Source organism: Emydura macquarii, unplaced genomic scaffold (genome assembly GCF_026122565.2).
Source record: "Emydura macquarii macquarii isolate MOO-44397 ecotype Brisbane River unplaced genomic scaffold, CSIRO-AGI_Emac_v2 contig_75, whole genome shotgun sequence".
Taxonomy (NCBI): Eukaryota; Metazoa; Chordata; order Testudines; family Chelidae; genus Emydura; species Emydura macquarii.
In genome coordinates this window covers 5,334,565-5,347,616 of record NW_027130212.1, presented here as the reverse complement: position 1 = coordinate 5,347,616, position 13,052 = coordinate 5,334,565, and positions in this window count along the sequence as shown.

The window sequence follows — 13,052 nt, the reverse complement described above, 5'->3', positions numbered from 1 at the left end:
AAAGGTCTCCCATCTGGCCCATCAGACTTGATAGTGTAAACCAAAAAAGAAAACTGAAACTAGTGAATTTCTTCTAAGAAATGTAAATGATTCCAGCCAAGTATAGGGAAGAGCTTCTAAAATGTAAGGTAACATTCTGAACAGATGCCAGATCTTGTGTTCTTATTGTTCATTGGATCCCTATCCATTTTAACTTGGGCTGAAGTCTCAGACTGTCTGAAAGAGCAAGACAAGGTTGGGTTCTTAAATGTGTGTGGCTTTTTTCTTAAGTTTCAGAATAAGTTTTTTTTTAAAAAGGAATGGGGGAAAAGAATGTGGACTTAAAACCCCCAAATGCTTACCCGTTTTTTTCCTTACCTGTGGGAAGGTGGGGAAGAAATAAGTTTTGAAATGTTTTCTCCATCTTAAAAGCTTTGTGGGAGGATAGCTTGATTCCCCTAAAAGCTTTTCAGGTCCTAGTGTATAGTGGTTGAGACAATAGGACTGAGAGTGAGGCATTGTGGGTTCCATTCCCATCTCTGCCAAAACTTCCTGTGTGACCTTGGGCACGTCACTTGACTGTTCTGTGCCTCCATTTACCCATCTGTGAAAAAGGGATACTTTCTCACAAACCATAATTAGTGTTTATAAAATATTTCAAGGTATTCTGATGAAAGGCACCACAGAAGTGCACAGGGCTCATTATTATTAATAATCATTATCCTAGATATTTAATACATATCTTTGTATTTTATCGGGTGGAGGAAATAAATTCACAATAATTATATGTACATTTTGTTGTTCTTGGAAATGTTTGTAGTAGACACACAGGTGATCAAGAGACAATTGGTTATGTTCCCACTGACCAAAACAAGCTATTGTTAGACACACTGTACCATGGTGGCTACTGTACCGTACACAACACTGTTGTATATATTTAATATTGGTGTCTGCAGTTAGAAAAGAATGACTTCACGGACATGTGAGAAAATGTACTCATCTCAACTCTATGTGGTGGGCCGTTGTCTGGCTGGCTGGATGAAAAGGGGTTGTTGCTTCTTTGACTTCTCTGTGACATTGGTAGCAGAGCGGGAGAAAGGGGACAGTTTACCCAGATGGAGTGGGTGGGAGCATGAGCAGATTGAGGAGGTTAGTCACTGCCCTTTCAGCTGACCAGAAGGGTGGTGCTATTTATACCCCATGAAGTCCCAGAGAAGCCTTCTTTCACTGAGATCAGGCTGGCAATCCCCACCCACCCATGAAAGCTGAAAAAAGGACTGGGTTTCTTTATGACCTGCTGTAGGCATTATGCTAGTCACCCATTTTTCTTTGGGGACTGGGAAGGAATTTTTCAGTTAGATGGGCTAAGGCAGGGTGTGGTTTTTTGCTTCACTATGAGGAAGCTGTCACAGTTCAGGGCAACTGCACCAGTATTTCCCCTTAATGGTTCAGCAAAAGGGCACCATTTTTCAGACTTCTAGCTGTCACCTCTCTTGGGTGGAGACCAGGCCGCATTGTTCCCTGACTACACTGTGATTTTTTCCAACAAAATAGTCTGCCCAAAACAGGCCTGCTTGTTTCTCCCCTCAGAGACAGTACACAGTTTAACTGCCAACGGTTGTAAGTTACCCCACAGCACTTCCTATGCAAGCCTATGTTATTCTTAAGGTAGAAAGCATTACAGAGAAAAGATATTAAAACCAAGAAAAGAACCTACATGCATGCTCATAAGCTTACCAGAGACCATCCCAACCCTAACGTGGGCTCTGGCTTGAGCAGTCCTTCAAAACTCCACCCAAGGAGTTTCCGTGTGATTTCAAGTTGGTCACAGCTTCACTGAGAAAAGCACTCACTCTTATTGGGGCCTCAGTACGCTCAGTCCTTCCAACCCTTCTCTAAAGTTTGGAGTCATCCGTGGACCAGAAGTCCTGTCCATTTGCTGGATCAGGCAAATTTATCTGAAAATAAATGGATCTGAAAACCAGACTATTGATCTGGATCAGGCAAATTTATCTGAAGATCCTTTCTTTGTCTATTGGCCCCTGAGAATCCAGTTTGAACTAGTATATGCACGCTTCTCCAACAAGTGGCTTCAAAAAAGCTGATAATCAGAGAAATTACATTAGCTGGCCCTAATTGTATACAATAATCTCACAATAACACATACAAATTGCATTTTTTAATATAATGGAGCCAAAAGGCATTGAATTTAAACCAGTATTTTTTATCTTAATTCCATAAATTTCATCAGGATATTGTCATATCTGTCACAGAAGACACAGCACTGGGTTTGGGACCCAGAGAGGTGGAGCAGAGGGGTTAGATTATAATGTTGCAATTTAGTATGCAAAACCTATGGCAGATGTCTACTGCAGGCACTTGGATTGGAAGGGATATATTTATCAGATACAATGTATTCAGAGGGGATTTAGAGGAAAGCATCCCTTAAGGGAGCTGAGGAAGGGGGTTTGGGGCTTCCACATCTGGGATAGAGGGGAGCCAACCTTCCTAGTTTTATAGCCCCTTAATCCTCACACAAGGGGAAGGTAACAGGATCCCAGCAGCAGGATAGGTGGAACCAAGTTGGGGATTGTGTTGAAGTGGTTAAGGAAATGATGATGTCCTGCCCTGTCCAATTTCTTGCTGGATAATAGCAGTTATTTTAAGAAATAAAGTTGTGACCTAATTAAGCCACAGCCATCACCTCTTGTCATTCTTCTAGCATGGCTGGACAATGCTTCCCTTGGCTGGTTTCAGTCTGTCTGACACAAGTCAGTGGAATTTTTGAGAAACTTACAAAGAACAAAACTTCATAGTGCTTTATTCTTTTGGAAGGTTTGTATTTAATATATCCATACTAGCTGTGTAGGAAGAGACTGGTGTTGTTTGGAGCATGAGATAAAAAACTGCGGATGAGGATTCCTTTTTCTACATTGTTGTGTCTGAGGAAACTAGTGAGGAAGAGAACCCAGTAAAGCTTTGTGAAAGAGTGTATATTTTTTTTTCTTTAGATAACACTTGCACACTTAAGTATCAGAGAGAGATGTAGAGAGGGGTCTGTGGGATATCTGAGTTTATAAAGTGAGTCAGGTGAGGAGGGACACATTCTGGGAGTACAAAGAGGGGTCATACACCAAAGAGGACCAATTTGTGAGGCCAGGAGCAGGAGAGCTGCTGCTACTGAGAGGTGGAGAAGGCTAGGGCAGATACAGTAGGAGAGCTGTAGCATCTGGGATGTAGGTTGAATCACATTCTCATCAACCCCAACTGTTCAAAAATTATAAGTCAGGCACCTGAAGTTATTATATGGGCCTAAAAATCATGAGATTTTAAAAATGAATAAATAGGGGTTTCTTTTTATATCTTCTGGTGTCGTAGGTTTTGGCATCATGTTTTTAAGTCTTCTCTGCAACCATGAGGGCTAGAAAATTACTTTTTACTTACCCGATTCTCATAGAATCACATGATTCCAGGGACTAGGGCTTTAAGAAAATCACCAAAATCATGACACTCTCAACAAAATTGTGAGAGTTGGGAACCCTGGCGTCAGGCAAATAGTTCAGAGAATGAGCAGGAAACATCTGTGGAGAACAGGCCAGATATCTTGAGGGAGACAATGTCCTGTCAGTCACTGATAGAAACAGCCTCAAGAAAAGCCAGCTCAAACGTCACCTGATCTGTGGCTAAATAAATATTGAGCATAACTGACTAGTGTGAAGAACAGAGGGAAAAGTGCCATGTTTTTTCTGATTTGTATGAAAATGTTTGTTCATATCTTTTTAAGTTCCATACCATATATCCATGTGGTAAGATACGCATAAAACATGTGTCCTTTCACAATTACTGCCACAACACTTCAGCTAAGTCTTCACTTATAACACTTCATTTGGCAGTGAGAAGGTAGTGAGTGCTGAGGAGAAGAGACATGGTAATGCAAGCTGTTGATTAGCTCCAAAGACCAGCGCCATCTGATAGCAAAAACACTTCAAAACATCAACATTCTTTTAAAGCCATGCTTGACTTTGCTGCAGAAGTTACCTTCAAGGATACATGCTATGTTTGCAATTTGACTCAGCGCTTTCTGAAAACATTTAATTTATTTTTGTCTGTATATTTTATAAATAAATTACTAATCTCTCAGTCTCAGTGGCACTCAAATCTTTAATATTTCAGCCATTCAGGGCTAAAGTCACAAAGACAGCACCAGGGTCAGAAATGTGTCTACCGTAGAGGAGAGTAAGGTGAAGAGGTGGAATGAAGAGAATACAGGAGAAAACGATCAGCAAACAGCTTTATTAATAAAGTACATACAATGTGGTGCAGCAGGCTGACTGAGTGATTCAGGGTCTGTTCAAAAAAACCTGGTTTATTAAAGGGAACTCATCCTACATTCAGAATTATGTCCCACATAACTGGTTAGTTTCAGGGCAGTTTGTATGTGTGATGAGGCTGAACGTGGAATTTAAAGGTAGGAGTTTTCAAAAGTGTTCTGTGTTCTAACTGTCCTCCCACTGAAGTCAATGGGAGTTTTACTATAGACTTTAAGGAGAGCAAAGTTAAGTTAGTGCTAAACACATTTGAAAATCCCACCATCAAAATATTAATTGGTGTTAAAGGAGGAACCATGATCATGGCAAATTCCTCTCATTTATAGTATTACATTCTCTACATATAGTACTAGCCTTACAATCTATGGCAAGCCTGCAGAATAATGATGAGTTTGGTAGGAATATAGAGCCAACTCCTGTTAAGGCTGCATAAAACTATTTCTATTCTAACGTCTTTGCCTCCCTTTTTCATTCACTTAATATCTGAAACATTTGCCTTTCAGCCTCAAATTTTTCAATGCTCAGTCCCAGCCCAAAGGTGACTGTTTTTATTTTATTTTCTTCCAATTTGAGCAAATATGTCTATGCTGTTTTTTATAAGGCGTGAAATAGACTTTCACTATATAAAAAATGAAACAATAAACCATCACAAATTTTGTGAACTATATTTGAACTATGAGGTTGGAATTTAGCACTGATGTACCCCTCATTAAGGAGATGTTCGCTGAGTGTTATATTGAAAGCTTGTTTTGTTTTGATGGAGATATGAGCCATTGACTGTCACATATTGCATATGTGCAGTATATTTTGCCCTAAATTTTTTTCTACCCACATAAAATTCACACTGAGAAGGGCTGGACTATGCAAGTGTGCATGGGTAACTTAACTGTGCAGCGAGAAGTGCTCTTCAAAGGTACAAGAAGTGAGACAAGGGCTCTCTTTTGGGCTTCTCAGGTGTGGGAAAGGAACCAACCTTCTTCTCCAGTTTGCATGATCCCTCATGTTGTTTGGCATTTCTCTTATTTGTACCAAATCTTGAGGGAGATCATTCTAGTTCCAGAGTTACCTGTATTCCACAGAATGTGATGTCCTCTCAATTTTATTACCGAATATTTATATTGGAAATTAAGAACCAGGAGACTGAGGTTATGCAAAGAGTTATTTACAGTAAATAAATGAATCCTCCACCATTTTAAGGGTCCTGTATGAATGAATTTTTCTCTCTCTCATTTGGGGTCTTTGTCACTACTGTGTCCCATATTTGGGCTGTGTCCCATATTTGGCAAATTGAGATGTTTGATGTTTCACTCCATTTGGCCTACTCAATAAAACTGATGACACTTTGTGTTTCTTTAACTGCCTTCTTCTAATGATCTCAGAACTCTTTGCAGTCTTTAATTAAATGTGCTTCATAATATTTTAATTTCCAGTCTTTGGCCCTGTTTCTGCATTGAGCAACACATGGGAAGACCCATGTATTCCCCTGTAGCTGTGTTTCACACAGTAGCATGTGCAGGATCAGGGTCTTTTGTTGTTAATTCTTTCCAACAACTCATAATTGATTTAATTCTCAGTTAAACTTTAAAGCATGGTTGAACTCATGGATTTGTTTAAACATTCAAAAATACAGTTAGAAAAGACATCAGAAACAAAAATGTATTTGACAAAGAGAATAGGACAAATCTTTATCTAGTGTCTTGAGTCAAAATTGAGTCAGATTTGCTTTGATTGCTTTGCTTTGATTTTATTATTGCATACAAGTGTGATTTATTGGTTTGAGTTGGAACTTGGAATTAGAAACCCTTGAAGTCTTGTCAAAATTCTCACACTTTCTTCTGTGCCCTTGGGCAAATCCCTTAACCTCCATGCCTATTTTCTTGTCAGTAAAAATTGTGAAACTACTTAAGTACCTCACGGGACTGTTTGTTAGCTTCCTGTGGATTAATCAGATAAGGTTTGTATATTTCTTTAACCATAAGGAGACAAATTTTCCATCGTCTTGCACCTGTGCAGTGATTTACATCAGGGCGAAGTTTTCATTACCATTTAGATTTAACAATATTTTACATCCTCTTAAATCTGATCCTGCATAAATGCTAAGCCTGATTATTATTGAGAATATGATGAGTCTGTACTTAAATATGCAGTAGTTGGAAATATGTGTTTATAGTAGGGAACTATGAAATTAGGACTCCTACGTTTTGTTTCTGACTCTATTACAGGTTCTCTGTATCATTTTTGGTAACTCAGGTCACCTGTGTTGGGCACCTCCTTTGTTTCCCCATCTGTAAAATGTATATAATAATAATAATATCCAGCTCTTATATAGCTCTTCCATCAGCAGATCTGAAAGTGTTTTACAAAGGTCAGTACCATAATCCCTATTTTACAAATGGGCGAACTGAGGCACCGGGAGATGAAATGACTTGCCTACGGTCACCCACCAGATTAGTGGCCAAGTTAAGAATAGAAACCAAATCTCCTCAGTCCAAATGGTTATATTATGAGGTCCCTGTTTTGTGATGCTTGCTTTTTTGACGTGCTGCTCACTGCCCTCGATCCCCACTGAGGGCATTAGAGTGGAGCAAGAGAGTGGCTAGGATAATGCTAACTGGTTTAACATTGCAGTATCTTTTATTGTTTTTTTTTTCCCATTGGGTTGACTGGGAGAATGATGTCATGGAGAGGGGCTATCCCCTCACAGGTTTCCATGGATTCAGGGAATGATGCAGCAGGAATGGCATTTTCTTTTCCCCTATCTGTGTCCATGCTCCAAATCTGGTCACTGAAAAGGAGGAGACAGTTTTTCTCTGTTAACTCCATGTCTACATAACCTTGCTCATCTGTGTGTTTTTCTCATACCCCTGCATCCCTTTGCTCATTTTAATGCCACAGTCCCACCCCTCAGTGATGAGGGGCATTCATTGGGTGGCAGAAGGAACAGAAGGTTGAATGTGAGGAGTACTTCTACAGGTCACATTTCCATCAGTCTGAATTGGGTATTAGCCACCAATAAGATTTCTATAGGTTGTCAAAAGACTGTGTGTATAGGCCACAACTTGGTCTAAAGTCAGGCTCCTAACTTCTGAGGTCCATGCCTAAATGAGTGACCTGATTTTCAAAAGTGCTGAGCATGTAGCAGCTCACTCTTAAGTTGATTGCAGCTGCTGGATTCCAGACACTTCTGGAAATCATGCCACTCATCCAGGTGTCTGAATATGGATTTAGGTACTTAACTTTAGGCTCCAATTTTTGAAATTCTTGGCTGAATTAAATGACCTTTTTGTTGAGAGTTTCACATAGATATTTTAACTGTCGTATTTAATACAGCTTTTTTCTTTATTTGTTTTAGAGCGAGAGAGAGAGAGAGGTGCAAGTAGATAAAAAGAATCAAAGGACCAAATGCTTGAGCAAGATTTTGAAATAAAAAGTAGATGTTACTTGAAGTATACAAACAAACAAGAATGTCTTGTTTAGCCCTGGTGTGACAGCCATGTCTCTAATTTTGTTTTAGAAATGGCTAACATTTTCCACAATATGTAAAAGTTCAGATCCTCTTAAATCACTCTGCACTGCATTAAATATTTACAGTTGCAACTGATCTTGTGCATAACTACTGTTTGAGATTTGTGGAAGCAAATAGGAAGTCAAATATAAGGTAAAAGAAAATAAAGCTTTCATTTAGAAACTTCTTTTTAGAGCAGGAGACCTATTCAGAACTGATTTCTATTCCTCCCTCTGCCATACTCACCATAAATCTATGTTAACTAGGATAAAAGATGGGTTTTAAAATATGTTAGCTTGCTTTTTTATTTTTTTTAAGATGCCATTTAGCGTAATCTGGAGATGTACTCAATGTGACAGTCATATAACCTCTCTGGGTTTCAGCTTATCTCTCTGTAAAATGAGTATAACAACACCTATTTCAAAAGCCTGTTTTGAGACTTAAGTAATGTTTATCAAGTGCCGTGTGATCCTCAGATGAAAAATGCCTATATAGATGCAACATTGTCATTATTATATTTCACAATTACATTGGCATCACTTTCTGACATAAGAGGTTAGTTATCAAGTAGGATAATTGGCCTTGTCCTACACTACTTGAAGTTACTGACAAAAATACCACCAATTCAGTGGAAGTGAATTGGGCCCAAAGTGTGTACTTTCATTCCTTAAATTGTTTATTTGCCAGCATGACCTTGTGTAATGGGTGGTTTATTTACTAAAAAAGGAAATTGGAAGCCTGTGACATTTTAGTGTCAGTTGTCTCTGATGGGCTATTTACAAATGTACTACTGGTGAATATCCTACTTGGTATTTTTAAAAGTAGGTACATTAATGCCAGTAACAGGGAAGTCTTCAGACTCTGTTTTTGGAAAGTTCCTTTACTAGTTACAGTAGGAAGACAGCTGCAACTGCAGCAGAAAAGTTATAAGCACTTGATGAACTTCTAAACTAGTTCATGCCTGTGGAACAGTGGATGGTATTACAAGGTCTGCCCAGTAGCAACTTTTGCAGAAGCTTCACAGCCCATCATAGTATATGTTGCTATGGGCACCACCACAGAGGAAAGAAAAGTCAGCAGACACTGCTAAATAGATTTTAAACTGGTGTATTAGTAGCCCAAAATGTGACCAAACAACAGCCTAACTGAAAATATTTTCTGTATGCAAGATGGAAAAGTGGATTAAATTCTGATCATGTCCTGCTTAGCTACACACTTAGTCAGAGTTTTCATGAAAGATCAGCACTCACAATTGGGACCAGATTTTCATAAGAGCTCAGCTTCCATTTAGGCACCAAAATAAATGGTCAGATTTTCAAAAGTGCTCCACATATTGGGTATTAAACTCTTTCAGAAATCTGGGCATAAGAGTCACAATGGGAGCTGTGCGATGCTCAGCGCTTTAAAAAAGATGGCTCTTATTTAGGGTTTTAAATGGGAGCTGAGCTACCGTGAAAATCTGGTCCCAGTTATGGATGCTGAGTCTCTGGAAATCTGCCCTAAGCTCTTTAGAAAGCCTAGACCACTTGTCTGGTCAGATAAAGCTCCATTTCTACAACCTCTAGCATGCAAGCAAGTTCAGAGCTCAGAGTGCTAGTCTTTCTCCTTCTCATGGCATCTAGAATTATAGAGTTTCTCAAGGCAATCCTCCATCCCTCAGATAACAGATGATAATGCAGAAAGAGAAACAAATGATGCTGTGAAAGTGACACAATTTTAGAGCCCATCTGTATCTACTTTTTGTATATTTTAAATACCCTTTTTGTGGGGGAACAGGGAGCGTTTTGTGAACAAAAAGATCCATCCATGCATACTCGCCTCTCCTTCATCCTATTATCATGATCCTTCTTTATGTCTGCAATATTTCTGGATGAAAGCAGGCTGTCAATGTCACTGGCAAACTAATCAGAGGGGTTGCTAGAGAGCAACACAAAGTTTCTCATCCCACAGGGCTGAGCATGCTCCCTTTGCAGTTCTCCCACTTCAAGTCAGCTCAGAAGCAAGGGACCAAACAAGGATTGCACTCTTTTCCAGCATGAGCAGCATGTTTTGGTACTGTTAGACTTTCCTGTACTTCATACATCACATACACTTAATTACATTTGTAAATACTTCCAAATGCATCTCCATGAATATGCATTTAAAATACAATAAACTAAAACCAAGTATGTATTAATAGGCTAATAATCCTACACCCATCAAAGTCAATGGGTGTCTTTGGTGTCAGAGGGTAGATTGGCCCCTTAGGGTATATCTATACTGCAATAAAACACTTGCGGCTGGCCCATGACAGCTGATGTGGGCTTAGGCTGTGGAGCTATAAAATTGCCACGTAGACATTTGGGCTGTAGCCCTGAGCCAGCCACAGGTGTTTTACTGCAGTGTAGAAATACCCCTTTTGTGCATCCTAGCTGTATTCAGTCAAATACCTGAGAAGCATAGTGATCCAGAGAGTCCTGTTACTTTAGGAGACCATTCTTTGTTGTGCTTCGGGCCCCCAACAGGGCATTCCAGAAGACTTTTGACAGGTTAACTCTGGAGTGTCTCAGTTCTCTGCTACTGCACCCATGGCCTCCCTTCACTAGGAACTGCTGGCATTAAGAGCAGAGTCGGTGCCATGGCAGCCAGCTCCTTGGCTTTTCTCCTTTCCCTCCAGAGTCACCCCCTCCCCCCCCCACCGAGGGCATGGCATTTGTTGCAGAGAGAGGATGCACTGACTGTCGTCAAGCAACACATCAGATCAACTTCCCACCCTAATGTAATAGATGACGGGATGTGTGTGCATAGTAAGTAAAGCACTCCTGGGTTTCAATAGCACTGGTAGTTGCTCAGCACCTCTGAAAATCAGGCTGCTTTTAGCTTCTGGTCTTGCAAATAGTAAACCATGTATTTACCTTCAAACGCTGAGTAGTCCCATTGAAGTCAATGGAAATTACTCACCTGCATAAAGTTGTGCTTGCTTGTTTACAGAATTAGGGCCTTGTTTAGGTGCCTAATATATGGATTTAGAAGCATAGTTTTACTGGTCATTGTTTCCAAGTCTCCTGGTTTTCTTTGCCAGTGATGGGATTTTGGCTGGAGCTGATCTCACAATGATGTAAGAAGTTTGACCCCTCTGGTGAATCTGAGCCCTACCTGGAGGAAAAAGCCCTATTGTAATTGCCTGCCTGGCCTACCCAAGTGCCTGCCTCTTAGGGCAGAACAACCAGAACTGCTGCTGCAGGAAGTCAGTTTGTGTTAGAAAAATACCTAAACTGGGAATATTCAAATCTCCTTCTACCTGAGTCAGTGAACGTTCAGAGAAACGTATGGGATCCTTTTATTAGGGCAGTGATACATAGACTTCAGTGGTTCAGGAGACAATGAAAGATCAACATTACCCAAAAGAGCCACAGCAGTGTGAATTCCTTATTTCATTTACTATTTTATTTATATTACTATTATTATTTTATTATTATTATACTATGTTATTCACCAATTGTAGTTGATGAAATAATAATACTTGGTCAGTCGTTTTGATATGCGAATAATATGTTATTATTGTGTAAAGTGTGACACAGGTAACTGAAAGTACCAAACAGAAAATATGTTTTCTTAAAAATCTAAGGCCGGCATACTCAGACCTCTGAGAATATTATTATTCTCACTGCAAAATGACTTACCAAGTATTATTATTTTATCAACTACAGTTGCTTAATAACATAATAAAAGCATATTGATTGGTTAATAACTTAGACTGGTAAATTAAATCACAGTGTTTTAATATTATGTGCTGTGAAGAGCTGCAGGAGACACATTAAAGAGAGACTTGCGTCTTGCAAGCCTCAGTCTGAGTATCACTGTATTAGGGTTTACTTCTGCTAGTAGTGGCAATTGGAAATTTCCATTAGGCATTAACCCTTTAGTCTGTTTATGTCATTCATGCTATTCATAATGTCTTGTTGAGTATTAAATGGCTACGGATGTCATCACCATGAAAAACAATGTTTAAGCTTCGACCTTCTGTATGTTAGCATATACATAGATAATGTGGTAAAATGTATGTATATTATTGTATATTGGCTCATAAGAAATGTGAATTTCACACTTGATATAATTGTTTGAGATAGGTGTATCCATTATCAAAACCTGCTGCTGGAATCAATGGTACAATTATTATTTTATGTATTGGCATGGTTATATTAGAAGAGCAAATATCTACTGGTTCTTATGTATTCATTTGATGGACACATTAGAAGTATATAGAATCTAAACATAATTTGGAAGAAAAAATACAACTTGGGGGCACTCATGTGTCTTTTTGTTTTGCATTTCCTTTGTCATTTATTCCCACTACTAGATATTCTCCCAAATCTTTAATAGTTAAAGTATTAAGCGGTTTATCTCTTTTGAGAGGTGTTTCATTTTGTTAAGGGGATCTTTACATGTCTTCCCTTATCAACACTATTCCCAAGCATGCAGCCTTAGAGAGTGAACTCAGCATCTAACCTGCACTAATAACTCCTTGGTTCTTTAATGACAACATCTTTAATATAACTGCAAGGTTAGAGGCAGCGTTGCCAACTGACATTTGTATTGTGAGTCTTGTGATATTTGCTATGTTTCATAAAGCCCCTACCTCTGGAGGACATGTGATTCAGTGAGAATCTTAGCTTTCAGTTAAAAAAAAAAGAAAAAAAAAAAGGAAGTTTCTAACCCTTATGATTGCAGAGAAAAGTTAGGAAATGTGACCTGAGTATAACCTAAAGGCTCAATAATTGGAAGGTAAATTAAAAGAACCCACTGTATATTATATGTAAAAGAGCCTGACTCATAATTAGTCAATGTCTGACGCTGACAATATTGTAGTGGTGTATCGTTTTGCTAAACCTATAATTGGAGAATCCTCCCTCTGCTACTGTCAGCTGATTTTACCAATCCCTAGATTGGTCACTCATGAAGTGATTAATGAAACTAAAGAAAAAGCAGAAAACTATCAGAAACAACTAAGTCAGTAAATAGATGAACCACCATTAAAATATCTGCTAATGTACCTTGTGTATGGGATCACTGGGATCACTAGTGTGCTCCTGCTGCTTTGTTATGCTCAGGCACTCCAAACAGCCATAAACCCACCTTAACGGGGTTTATGGCTGCTTTGTGTCACCTGACTAATGCAAAGCAGTCAGAGAACGTACTTGTGAATCTGGCCTATTGTCCTCTTGTGTGTGTTTTTTTTTTGTTTGTTTGTTTGTTTTTTT